The following is a 12706-nucleotide window of genomic DNA, read 5'->3' as shown; positions in this document are numbered from 1 at the left end:
GAGGAAGTTCTCAAGCAGCATTTTCCTTACTTTGCCAGGCTTTAAATATCAATAATTATCTATGGAACTATTTTTTCATTGGTTTGTGTGTGGGCGGTGAAATCAAGGTTTATCGACATTCACTGATAAAAATCTAAACCTTCCAAGCCTTCAGAGAGCAATAGCTCAGTTGTTCTGGCGGGTGGATGCTGTAGAGACCTTCCCCCACTGACAAAGATCGTGTGATGTAGGTGATTTACTGAGTCACACTACACGGTATTTCCAGACAGCTATGTGGCAGCTGCAAGGTAACATTTCTGCTATCACTGATGAAACGGGGAGAGAATGACTCTTGTCACCATTAGATACTGTCAGTCTAGAAATGCAATCTACTCTCTCTGGAAAAGAATGATACAGTATCTCTCTACTGATGAGTGGGAGTGAAGATGCAGGATACCTTTGCAGATGTGGAGACAACGAGAGGGTCAGGCATGGTCATGAATGCCAGACTCTGAGTCTAGCGCCACCACATGGAGGGAGGTCAAGAGGGGAAGTGTCATGTCCTAGTCCTTCCTTTGCACTTGATAGCCGGGCTGGACCCAAATGAGAGTGGAGAGGGCACACTGCGCTTTGCCAAAGGGAAGTGCTATAAGTATGCTCCTGTTGCTCTCCAGAGGGAGCTGGGACTGTCTGTAGATCAATGCTTCCACAAGTTCCGACTTGGGGCTGCATGCCTCCACACCTGCTGCTCCTTTGAGCTGTGTCACAAAGGCACAAATTAGCCTCGGTTTTGTAGCATACAAGTTTACCTTCAATGCAAAGTGAAGAACTGTGAGAACCAAATATATTATGGGTAAACTGCTTCCGGTTTATGAAATGCAAAATCCCAGCTGTGTGTTTGCACATGCACAGTGGGTCACTTTATACCAGAGCAGGGCTTTAAACACGTATAGACGAAAGCTGTGTGCTGACATGTTCAGAATATGCACCCTGAACATTAAGCCAACACATGAAGTTGCCAGTGCTGCATCATAGAACAAGAACTGTCTTCCAAATCACATGCTTTCACTTGGTTTTTCGGCCCTTGTGTGAGTCTATTTAGAGCTGATGGGAAACTTCTGATGAAACATTTTGTTGAAATTTGCAGATTTGGCAAAATTGCAACATCGCAGAGAGAGCTTGATTTTTGCTGGCGTTCTAACAGGATCCAGGCAGGTCTCCATCAGAAACCTGCTTGGTTTCCTGCCAGCTCACCTGCCTGGCTCCTTGGCAGCCTGCCTGGAGAGCTCCTGGAGAGCCCAGATTCCAGGGTTTGCAGCTCTGGATCAGCCAGCCACGTGGACTGCCCCAGGGCCAGGGACCCCAAATCTTCCAGTATCTGTGGCTCTGGGGCAGCCTGCCGGGCGGACTGTCTGGGAGCTGGCACGCCATAACTTTCTGTGGAGAATTTTGAAATAGTTGGGTTTCATTCTTAATCAGAATGGAACCAAATTTCAAAATCCTCTGTGAAATGGAATGACCTTCCCCTGCCTTGCTATAAGTTTATCTCTATTAAAATTTTAGTCTCAATTTTTGGAACAGGTCCTCATGCTGTCACTGTAGCTTACGTCATGAATATTACTAACTTATGTTCCTACTAATTGCTGCTTGCTGTTTTTTCTTTTAATTTGCTGTAATTAGGAGGACTCATAAAAATAAAACAAGCTTGAGAATAAAAATATTCATTGCAAGAGGCATAGTGATGCAGTGGGTTACTTCACTAGTTTTCACTCCTACAGATGGAATCTGCAGGTTCAAATCCTGTCATAATGCAAATAAATTTGATAGTTTCCTGTTTAATGAAGAGTGAAGCCACCACACAGTGTAACACAACTGGCAGTCTCATAGAAAGAGCAGATAAAATGTACCCCTGGCCAGTACAAGACTTGTGCACCACTGAAGCCCTATTTCAAGGACTTAGGCTGGACATAAATGTTGTGTAAATCTTAGGCCAAGATAATGTACTAAATCTGGAAAGACACAGAAATGATTAGTGTGGCCCCTATGCAAAGATGACATGCAAATTTGTGAAACATTCCATATTTTTGGTGTGGATTCTCCACCACTGGTAATTTTAAAATCAAGATTGGCTGTTTTTCTAAGAGATAGTTGGGCATTGGTCCTGCTTTGAGCAGGGGGTTGGACTAGATGACCTCCTGAGGTCCCTTCCAACCCTGATATTCTATGATTCTATGATATGAAGTAGCTCAGCCAGGAATTATTTCAGGGAAGCTCTAGAGTCTGTGTTATTCAGAAGGTCAGACTAGATGATCCCAGTGGTGCCTTCTGGCTTTATAATCTATGAATCATGTAGCGAATCCTCATACCATCTTTATGAGAGAGGAGGAGTGGAATTATTTCCATTCTATACCTGGGGGAACCAAGATAGCAAGGTAAAGTCAGATAAAGCCAAGGCCACTAAGGGAGTTAACATCAGCACTGAGATGAGAATTCAAGAATTGCTGAATCCCAGTTCTGTGTTCAGATCCTTTGCCCCTCTCCCCATCTCAAAAGCATACAGAGTGGAGTCTTTTTCCATGCACCAATTCATGCCCATCTAATATTACTGGTGCTTAGATTCTACAATAGTAGATGCTTTGGAAAGGCAGATAAATGGAATTCAGTAAAGTTGTGTCTCTTGGACACAAATTGGCATTGAAAGTTTTCCTGTTTAATGACAATTGAACAGCCCTGTTGCTGGCACTTACTGTCAATTACTATCCATAGCCTCATGAAGTGAATGCTCATAAGTACTACATGGTCACAAAACTTCATCCATAGATAAAAATATTAATCTTTGTGCCGTGCACAGATGCCTTGCTGCTTCATTGTGAATGATGGGATTTTGAAGATCCAAAGCATAATCCCCATAGCTGAAAAATGAGGATGCACGCTTGACAGTCTCCTTCTCTTTCTTTCCCTCTGACGTGCCATTATTGGTTTCCTGGCATGCATCAGTACAGCTGCTGTCACAATGGACTGACAAATTCTCTCCGAATGACAGAAAATCTGGACAGAGAGCTGCATATTGTTCCTGAAAAATATCAGATTCTTCTTGTGAAGAGATTCTTCATGTGGATGAAAAGAAAAGAGAAGAGAAAGAAGCAGAAGTACTGTAGATATTACTAAGGCCGGGTATCTCCCAAATTATCTTTGCACTGCACAGTGACCATGATACTGGGTTTAATCCAAAAATGTGAATGCCTGGTGGTGCATTGCCTCACCCCTCCTCACTAGCTCCTTTCCTCTTACAACAAGGACTTCTGTATAGAAAGATCTCTTTTCCACTAGCTGTTATTTGGCACAAGGCCCCCTCAGTCACACACTTTACAATCACTCTCTCCACCTAATGGGCCCAAATCAGAAAAGAGCCGAAAGTGGTGTAACTGATGCTGTCTTCCTCTTACCTCAGCACCTCCTGCATCAGTTTCACCCGGTTAGGCTCACTGGCCTCATTCCTGCCTCTGGTCAAGCAGTACTAGGTACAGCAGCGGAGGGGTGAGGCAAAGGTAGTATTATGGCACCTCCTGGTTTGTGTATCCATGAGCTTGGACCCAGCACAGGGCAAGTTTGGCCAACAGAATAAATCAGAGCCACTCAAAGGCTTTTCTGACTTATGCCCAGTTGCCCATGGCTCCATGGAGGCAATATCTCCAGTTGTGCCTCCTGCATCAAGGGAGTGTGTGGGTGGTATAAAACCACAACCCTGGCTCTGTGCCACACAAGGATCTCCTTCTGCTGGGAGGATTTCCAGGTAGCTGATAGAATGGTGCAAAGGATTCATGGCAGACCTGACAACCGGGAAAATGCAGAGGTCACCTGGGGGGTGGGGACGGAAGTTCCATCTTAGGAAGTGGGTGTGAATGACGGGGAGTCTAAGTGAGTCTATGAGTGTGTACGTACATTGATGACACTCACATGCAGAGGGGTTGGGAAACGGTGTAAGTTACATCATCTTAGCCCCCCCACCTTTAGACCCAAATCTAAATTTGCCTCAGTACTCATACATAATACCCCTTCCTGCTATTTGCCACTATGGTCAAACACAATGAGCTAAATTCAAGATGCTGCATAAATAGGCACAAATCTGAGCTCCTTGCCCTAACTTGGACTCCCTTACACATAGTTAAGCTGGTCTAACACAGTTTAAACACAGTTCAACACAGTTTAACACAGCTGGTCTAACACAGTTTACATCACCTCTACGCTGGGCCAAACATCTACAGCCTAGTCCACTGAATGGAGGGAACAACAGAATATCTGTGTGCATTGGCAAAATACTTGGCTTTTTAATATGCTCGTTAGACTCCTCACCATCAGAAGGATATTATTCCTGGTTCTAGAGAGATGACCAGCGATTGGCTGACAACACCTAGAACAGTGTTTAAAGGTTTTGGAAGATCCTTTTTACCTGGCATTTCAGAAAGTCAGGTGGACAGTTCGGCAGAGCTGTTCCAAGACAGACAGGTGAGGTTCAGCTGCTCGGTCAGCTGACAGTGAATCCATCAAGGAAGAGTTTCAGAGTAACAGCCGTGTTAGTCTGTATTCGCAAAAAGAAAGGGAGTACTTGTGGCACCTTAGAGACTAACCAATTTATTTGAGCATAAGCTTTCGTGAGCTACAGCATCCGATGAAGTGAGCTGTAGCTCACGAAAGCTTATGCTCAAATAAATTGGTTAGTCTCTAAGGTGCCACAAGTACTCCATCAAGGAAGAGGAGTGCCTCCTCCCAGTTCTTTAATCATATAATGTGAAATATTCCTTCCAGCCTCCCAATCTCATTATTTCACCTGCCAACCACGCAATTGGACTAAAAATGTAATTATAGAATGTTAGTAATTAAAAATTGAAACGACATTTGCACCACCTGGCCCTGAGTAGTGTGTACACTAACTGACGTGCGTTGAAGGGCATCACTGATTTTCAAATGGTGTACACCAAAAAAATCACTTAAAGCCTGCTGCTTGGGAGTTTTGCTATTGATTTCAATGGAAATAAGGTAGGCCCCTTAATTTACTAAATACCAGTTGTCAATTTATTTAATGTAAATTGATATTAAACAGGTATAATTGTAATGAATTATAGTGCAAGCCAGTTCCCTTTAAAGTCAACAGGAGATTTACCATTGACTTCAAAGGTACTGAGTTCATCCCACACAGCACGACTTGATACACAGACAAAATATTCCAGGATAGTCTGTTAAGCGAGCTGATACTGAGGTGGCTTGTCTGGCCTTTGAAATTAGGGTGGTCACCAAGACTCATTCCCATCCAGAAAGAATGGGGTGCAAGTGCTAGCTAGGGTAGCCAGGTGTCGAGTTTTCAGCTGGACACCCAGTCGAAAAGGGACCCTGGTGGCTCTGGTCTGCCCCCACCCCGAGTGTTGGCTTCGCAGATCCCATTGGCTGCGTCTTTGCCTAGGGGCTGGAGGGGGGAGATGCCACTGCATCTGGGGAGCCACCTGAAGTAAGTGCCACCCAGAGTCCACACTCCGAACCCCTCTCCCGCACCCCAACCCACTGCCCCAGCTTGGAACCCCCTCCTGAACCCCAAATTCCTCATCCTTGGCCCCACTCCAGAGCTCGCACCCCCAGCCAGAGCCCTCACTCCCCTGCACCTCAAACCCCTGTCCCAGCCTGGTGCCCCCTCCCACACCCTGAACCCCTCATTTCTGGCCACATCCCAGAGCCTGCACCCCCAGCCGGAGCCCTCACTTCCCTCCCACACCCCAGCCCCCTGGCCCAGCTTGGTGAAAATGAGCGAGTGAGTGAGGGTGGGGGAGAGCGAGCAACAGAGGAAGTGGGGATGGAGTGAGCAGGGGCGGGGCCTCAGGGAAGGCGCGCGGCCTTGGAAAAGAGGCAAGGGTGTTTGGTTTTGTGTGATTAGAAAGTTGGCAACCCTAGTGCTAGCTAAATGGGAATGGGGAGGTGGGGACACCAGCATATCTAATTCCCCTCCATTGGCTTATGTATTAAAGATCAACTGAACTAGCTAAAGATTAAAAATCCTTGTTGGCACATATTAAAAGAAGACAGCTGGGGCTCTGAGTGTGTCTGCATCTACCCCCTACAGTGACACATTCAACCTGCTGGGGTTCGAGAAATTTGGCTTTTTTCTTTCCTAACAATTTTAACAGTACCTTACCCAAGCACTGCACAGAATCAGCGCTCATAAATGCTGTATTGTGTTACAAAGACTGGCATGTCATCCATGTTCTTTAAAAATTTAAACTCCGTATTGTCTGTGTATCCTGTCTTTGTCTTATCTGTCTGGCCAGGCGGTTACACATGCATTCATCATTGTCATATCTGGACCTCAATCTCCAGTTCTCTTCTAGGAAAAAACAAGAGGGCATTTTTTTAGCTGGATAATTTCCAGGTTTTGTGGCAAAAAAAGAGTTTGTAATAATAATCCTTTTCACTTACATATCACTTTTGATCAAAAACTCTCAAAACTCACTTGCCAAGAGGGAGTATTATTATCCCACTGCTAATAAAGGGCCTCTGAATATTTGATAGAGTCATAGAGTAGTAGACTTTAAGGTCAGAAGGGACGATTATGATCTTCTAGTCTGACCTCCTGCACAACGCAGGCCACAGAATCTCACCCACCAACTCCCTCCCCCCCGCAAATCTGTGTCCAGCTCAAATAACAATTGTTTATGGGTGCATGGAGTTCAGGTTCTGAGCTAAAGAGATTTACATTTCAGTATCTTTGGTAAGTGTTGTTTACACATATCCATAGGATTTAACCTGTAAGACATCTTGAGCTGAGTGGTGACAGTGGAAGGTTTTATAGGTGTTTTGGAAAAAGGTGGGGTTACGGGTCATTCCCTGGACTGAGAACACAGGGTGTCTGGGTTAATACTAGGCTTTACTACAAGCACCCTGTTGGTAAGTCATTTCATATCTCTGTGCCTTAGTCCCCCATCTCTTGGCAATCTTTCCTTTGTCCATCCTGGCTATTTAGACTGTAAGCTCTTTAAGGCAGGGACTGGCTCTTACTATGTGCCAGAACAGTGCCCAGCCCAATGGGGCCCTAATTTTGGTTGGAGCCTCTCTAGACATTACCAGAATACAAGTAACATGATTAACTTCCCATTTCTACCTGTACAAGCAAATACACTCCACTTTCACAAAGGTTCCTCTTTTCAGATTGTGCCAGGGCTTCCCTGACATATCTCAAGTAGCAATAATGCCACAAGCTGATCCTTCTCATCACTGCTAGGGATGCACTGCAGCTGAGACCCACTGATCCTCCAATGCAACCTTCTGTAGGCTTCCAACTGGGTCTCCACCGTTTCTACATCTGACACTTCGCTACAAGACTTTTTTGTTAGAAGCTACTCACAAGCCCTTACTCCTGACATCCCATTATTCTACCATCAGCAGAGGTAACTGGGCAAGGTGCTCTGTCAAGGTGAGAGGTAGTTTTTTCACATGGATGTTGGTATCAGTGACATAGGTAGTCTTTTTGCCATTTGAGATAGTTTTTCCCCTAGCAGTCACTTAGATCTATAGTTTGGTATTGCAAATTTGCTCTTCTTTTGGGTAGTGATAGTATCCTAGCCAAATGGAAATCATCGAAAAAATATCCACTCAACTAATGGAGAGATTCCTTAGACCCTACCACTGATGACAATCTGGCTATTCTTTCTGAAGTGTCTAAAAGTGAGATTTTTCAATATCAGTTTGTGACTTACATGGGCTTGATCCTGCCCCCATTTACATCAATGACAAACCCCATCAGCTTCAACAGAGCAGGCTAGCACCTCTACTCCAGAGAGATTTCTCTCCTTTTTCTGAAGTGCGCATGCGAGCGAGGAGGAATTCTGAGTCCTGATGTTTCTACTCTCCAGTAGCTGTTAGTGGTGGCCCCAATATGGTTAGTATCTTCTTGGTGTCTTCTTACTTTAAGTAAGTATTGCTGATAATACTTGCTGCAATGGTTTGCTGAGAGACCATATCAGCTTCCTATCATACTTTGCAAGTCTTCACCACCTCAATATTTATTTTTGCTAATGCGGCTCAATGCTGAAGACTCAGAGTACCAATAAGACTCATACACTTTAAGGCCAGAAGGGACCATCGTGATCAGCTAGTCTGATCTCCTGCGTATCTGAGGCCACAGAACCTCACCCACCCACTGCTGTAATAGACCCCTAACCTTTGCCTGAGTTACTGAAGTCCTCATATCATGATTTAAAGACTTCAAGTTACAATAAGACTTGGACTGTACTTCTATGGTACAGTAAAACGTCACTTAGGAGTCTCTACAATGAAGGGAACAGCGTTTCAGAATAAGTGCTTAGACCTTTCTACATGACTTTGTGAGCTGTTCCTCTTAGAATCTTCCTAGAGATCCTACTAGTTGAGAAAGTGCAGGGAAACTCACCTCTCTGAACCTGGGGTGTCTGTCCCTGTAGCTAACTCTTGCTACACCATGCACAACCAGTCTAAGCGGTACTATATAATGTATTGGTCTCTTCCATTTTTTCCAGGAACATGCCTGTTTCATGATAAATGCTCCATGATACTCTTAAAGATAGGAAAACCTAAGCCCTTCCTCCCTCTCTAGAAAGCACATCTTGTTCTAGGATGTTTTAAGCTTGTTACCTTATCTCCATGATATCTCCATCAACATTTTATTAATCGTTATGGGGACTGTGAGGGATTGCGATGGAGGTGTTTAGACCTCTTTTACAGGTCGCGAAGGGTGTAATATCTCTCTGTCGGGGAAACACCTCTGTCACATGGCCTAACGGGAGCATGCCTGGGCCAGCTGTAGTGAATTGGGCAGGTGTTCTAGGAAGCCCAGGCTAGCTAGCCAATGATGGAAAAAATCCTCCTTCCAATACTCCCATTTGGCTACACAAAGCCAGCACTTCTGTTTTTCATTTAGGGACAGTCCTGGCTAGGAGAGTGTTTATTTATTTGATAGTATTCACAAGGCTCTGGAAAACCTGAAGACAGATTACACCATCCTGGGCTCTTGGTCTTATATTTACCTATAGAGCCCTGCAAATACATAGCAATTCACTTTATATCTGCAGAACATTTTTGCAGATTGGATGTGGATACAAATTTTGTATCCACGTGGGGCTCTATTTACCTCTAGCTCCTGTGACTTGACAAAGGAATAGATACAGGAAGTAAGCCAAAAGGTGTAATAATTTAAGGAGGCCAGTTGTCTCCTCCGTATTATCCCTTACTCACTAAACTGCAATTTATCTGCTTCTTCTCACAGATCCACTTCCAACTGAACCCGCCTCCTTTGGAGTGGAGAGCCAGACCTCTTCCTGGAGCCAGTGGAGTGACGTAGGAGTTGACTGCTCCTAAACGTGTTTCTCTCTCCATCACACATCTGGCCTCCACATGCTCCCTTTGTTGGAGGCAATATTCCTCGGTGAACTTCATCTGCTGGGCAGTAAAGACAGGCCCTGTGATCCCCGTATTACTGATGCCGATGTCAGCTGCTGTGCTGCACACAGTGGATTCGTAAGCGCTAGCCTAAGCAGCTGGTTTTATCGCACTGACAGGCTGAGCAGGTCTCGTGGCACAGTGGCCATGTCTATGAGCCTGGCTCTGAACCAGTGCTGCTGCACCACCGCTGGCAGTCACTAACAGGCAGAGGCTAATTTTGCTGGTTTAGACGTGGCCAGATATTCCCCTCCAGCACAAAATATGCAGGGAGAGGAACAAATTAGGCATGAAACATGGCCGCGGATACAGCACCCAGCAAGGATACAATGTATCCAAGGGACTAGGCTACAGAACCAGACAGACTGCTGGGGTCCAGCCCTCCCCCCCCCCCACATTAGTGTGGATCCTGGCCAGATAGGCAAATGGAGCTTCCATTTTCTTCCCCATAACCCCTACGAGCCATGGTAGCCCAGTAGAGCTGCTAACTGTGTTGCTAGTGGCTGCCGAGTTCCAGCCGTGCACTGGGATCCATCCAAAGGAGGACAGAGTGTCTCAGAGCTGCCGCTGTCCAAATCTTTTATTAAGTATCAGAGCAGTAGCCGTGTTAGTCTGGAGCTGTAAAAGCGGCAAAGAGTCCTGTGGCACCTTATAGACTAACAGACGTATTGGAGCATAAGCTTTCGTGGGTGAATACCCACTTCGTCGGATGCATGAATCTTTTATTAAGCAGCCTATGCAGTTTTGTTAGGGAACACTGCTACTTAGTGCAGCCCTTCCCTCTCCCTCCCTGCCCTACCACTCTTTTTTGTGTAGCTCATTGGCATGGGGCTATTTTGCAGAAAGGACTGAAGATGGTATGCGGAAGAGGAGCATGTCACCCTTTGTCATCTCTGCTATCCAGGAGGCTCCCATACAGTTTTGCCGATATGCCATGGTGCAGGGCTTGGGGGAAAGATAGGGGCCAGGATCAGCAGACAGCTGCAACAATTACACTAACTCATTTAGGCTATTAATCCCATCAAAGCACCTTTCCATCAGAATAGGGTTCAGACAATCCCTTGTAAATTTCTAGCCTCTGGGTGCTTGCCTCTTCTCGAGTGAGGTGTATTCATGTCAGTGTTCTTGGTATGATGTACAACATCTGGCTAAAAGAACCCTGCCTCCAGCACAATGGTCTGTACAATTACAAAACCAAAAATCAATTGCTTCTTCAAGAACTAGTGGAAGCCATTCAGGATGGGAGCCAATTCCTGTTCCTTCAGCATCCAAGAGGTCTCCACCCCGTAGCTTTTTGGAAACCCTCGACTGATAGCTTTTAGCATTTAAGAAATGGTTTCCCCTCTTCACTGATGTACTGTCTCTTTTTCCTGCCAAAGCCCACACATTCCATGCCAAAATAAAACCCCACTAGAATATGAAAGCAGCGATCATCATCAGGGGAGGGCGAGAGAACACATGATAGCACTGAAGATATTAGTTCCTGGAAGCCTTGTCTATTTCTGTCTGCTGTTTTATTTGCTTCATCATAGTGTGGGCAAAAAGAGATTTTACCAGGGCCAACTTAAGCCCAATTAAAGCCCTCCCTTTTTAGTTTTCTCAGAGCTGGTTTGGGCTGTCCAGAAATATGTCGCAGACTCAGGAGATCCACAGATGCCTTGTTCTTCCCACTATTTATATCTCTCCATTCTGAAAACTGACCATTTATTCCTACCCATTGTTTCCTATCTTTTAATCAGTTACCAATCCATGACAGGACCTTCCCTCTTATCCCATGACTGCTTACCTTGCTTAAGAGCCTTTGGTGAGGGACCTTGTCAAAAGCTTTCTGAAAATCTAAATACACTATATCCACTGGATCCCCCCCATCCACATGCTTGTTGACCCCCTCAAAGAATTCTAGTAGATTGGTGAGGCATGATTGCCCTTTACAAAAACCATGTTGACTATTCCCCAACAAATTATGTTCATCTAGGTGTCTCAAAATTTTGTTCTTTACTATAGTTTCAACCAATTTGCCTGGTACTTAAGTCAGGCTTACTGGCCTGTAATTTCCAGGATCACCTCTGGAGCCCTTTTCAAAAATTGGTGTCACATTAGCTATCCTCAAGTCATTTGGTACAGAAGCTGATTTAAATGATAGGTTACAGACTACAGTTAGTAGTCCTGCAATTTCATATTTGAGTTTCTTCAGAACTCTTGGGTGAATGCCAGCTGGTCCCGGTGATTTATTAGTGTTCAGTTTATCAATGTGTTCTAAAACATCTTCTGGGACAGTTCCTAGGATTTATCGCCTAAAAAGAATGGTTCAGGTTTGGGAATCTGCCTCACATCCTCAGCCATGAAGACCGATGCAAAGATTTCTCCGCAATGGCCTTATCATTCTTGAGTGCTCCTTTAGCATCTCGATCATCCAGTGGCCCCACTGGTTGTTTAGCAGGCTTCCTGCTTCTGATGTACTTAAAAAAAATTTGCTATTACTTTTTGAGTCTTTGGCTAGCTGGTCTTCAAATTCTTTTTTGGCCTTCCTAATTATAGTTTTATACTTCATTTGCCTCACTAGGATTTAACTTTCACTTTTTAAAGGATGACCTTTTGTCTCTCACTGCCTCTTTTACTTTGTGGTTTAGCCATGCTGAAACTTTTTTGGTTCTCTTGCTACGTTTGTTAATTTGGGGTATACATTTAAGTTGAGCCTCTATTATGGTATCTTTAAAAAGTTTCCATGTAGCTTGCAGGGATTTTACTTTTGGCACTGTACCTTTTAATTTCTGTTTAACTAACCGCCTCATTTTTGTGTAGTTCCCCTTTCTGAAATTAAATACTACACTGCTGGGCTGCTGTGGCGTTTTCCCCGCCACAGGGATGTTAAATTAATTATATTCTGTGGTTTCGCAAAAAGAACAGGAGGACTTGTGGCACCTTAGAGACTAACCAATTTATTTGAGCATAAGCTTTCGTAGGCTACAGCTCACTTCATCGGATGCATAGAATGGAACATATAGTAAGAAGATATATACACACACATACAGAGAACATGAAAAGGTGGAAGTAGCCATACCAACTGTAAGAGGCTAATTAATTAAGATGAGCTATTATCAGCGGAAGAAAAAAAACTTTTGTAGTGATAATCGAAATGGCCCATTTAGACAGTTGACAAGAAGGCGTGAGGATACTTAACATGGGGAAATAGATTAAAAATGTGTAATGACCCATACTGTGGTCACTATTACCAAGTGGTCCACCAAGTGGACCCGATCCTATGCTCCAC

The 12706-nt window shown here is 44.5% G+C and overlaps 1 non-coding gene across 1 annotated transcript; it reads left to right on the top strand.

The window, feature by feature from the left end:
* Positions 1–1960: 1960 nt before the first annotated feature.
* LOC144272516 (U6 spliceosomal RNA) lies at positions 1961–2065 on the top strand. Its single transcript, XR_013347579.1, has one exon. It is a non-coding gene; the product is annotated as a U6 spliceosomal RNA (small nuclear RNA).
* The last annotated feature ends 10641 nt before the right edge of the window (positions 2066–12706 follow it).

This window comes from Eretmochelys imbricata, chromosome 11, assembly GCF_965152235.1.
Source record: "Eretmochelys imbricata isolate rEreImb1 chromosome 11, rEreImb1.hap1, whole genome shotgun sequence".
In the NCBI taxonomy this organism is placed as follows: Eukaryota; Metazoa; Chordata; order Testudines; family Cheloniidae; genus Eretmochelys; species Eretmochelys imbricata.
Note: the sequence above shows the minus strand (reverse complement) of the source record. Positions and strands in the feature narration are given on the sequence as shown.